The sequence below is a fragment of the Cryptomeria japonica genome, unplaced genomic scaffold (assembly GCF_030272615.1).
Source record: "Cryptomeria japonica unplaced genomic scaffold, Sugi_1.0 HiC_scaffold_207, whole genome shotgun sequence".
Lineage (NCBI taxonomy): Eukaryota > Viridiplantae > Streptophyta > Pinopsida > Cupressales > Cupressaceae > Cryptomeria > Cryptomeria japonica.
This window is the reverse complement of record NW_026729029.1, coordinates 144,694-145,596: the sequence shown is the minus strand read 5'-3', so window position 1 is coordinate 145,596 and position 903 is coordinate 144,694. Positions and strand designations below refer to the sequence as shown.

At 59.5% G+C, this 903-nt stretch overlaps 1 non-coding gene across 1 annotated transcript; it reads left to right on the top strand.

Annotated features, from left to right (window-relative positions):
- The first annotated feature begins 784 nt into the window (after positions 1–784).
- LOC131868492 (5S ribosomal RNA) lies at positions 785–903 on the top strand. Its single transcript, XR_009366944.1, has one exon. It is a non-coding gene; the product is annotated as a 5S ribosomal RNA (ribosomal RNA).

Here is a 903-nt window from a genome sequence, read left to right as displayed (position 1 = left end):
GCCCGGGTGGGTCGGCATCCCATGGGTGTCGAGTTGGGTGCCTGATGGGTGCTTCTTGTCAAGTTTTAGTCGTCGGGACTCATTTCGAGCCTTAGAGGTCGTTTCTTGTCCGGTTGCCCTGTCTTCGACCTGGGAACCCAATTTTGGTCCTCGGGTCCCATTTTTTTTTGTCTCGCATCCCACTTTTGGCCTGTGGCCTTTTCGGGGTCGATTCTCGTTTTGGGCATCAGAGCATGTTTCTTCTCCTAAAACCCAATATTTGTTTATTAAGTCTCGGAACACATTTTTGTTCTCGTGGACCCATCATGGGTCTTGGAACGCATTTGTGGTCCTTGGGTCCCATTTTGCATCCCGAAACTTGTGTTTTGGTGCTTGATCCCTATTTTGGGTGCCCACCTTGCACCAAGTGCGCACCCGGGGCAAACCGAGCGCCTTGGTGCACCGGGGCAAGATCGAGCGTGCACCCGAGGCGCCCCGAACATGCACCAAGGTGCACTCGGCCCACATGTGAGCGCAGGTCGTTGCGCCCGAGGTGGTGTGTGGGCACCGCGTTGCAGACGGGACACTGCACGCACACGACGCCCCCTACAGGTGCACGCACGTAGGCCGGGCCGGGTGCACACCCGACGCCCTAGCAAGGTGCGCGCACCCGGGCAGGGCTCACACTTGGCGAACGGGGCGCACTTCGCGAGGGAGGGTGTGCACCTCGACGGGGGTGGGTGGCCGGGGTGGATTCGCACGTGGGTCGCGGTTTGCTAAGTACACACTGCGACAAGCTCATAACGGGTGCGATCATACCAGCGTTAGTGCACCGGATCCCATCAGAACTCCGCAGTTAAGCGCGCTTGGGCCGGAGTAGTACTGGGATGGGTGACCTCCCGGGAAGTCCCGGTGTTGCACCCT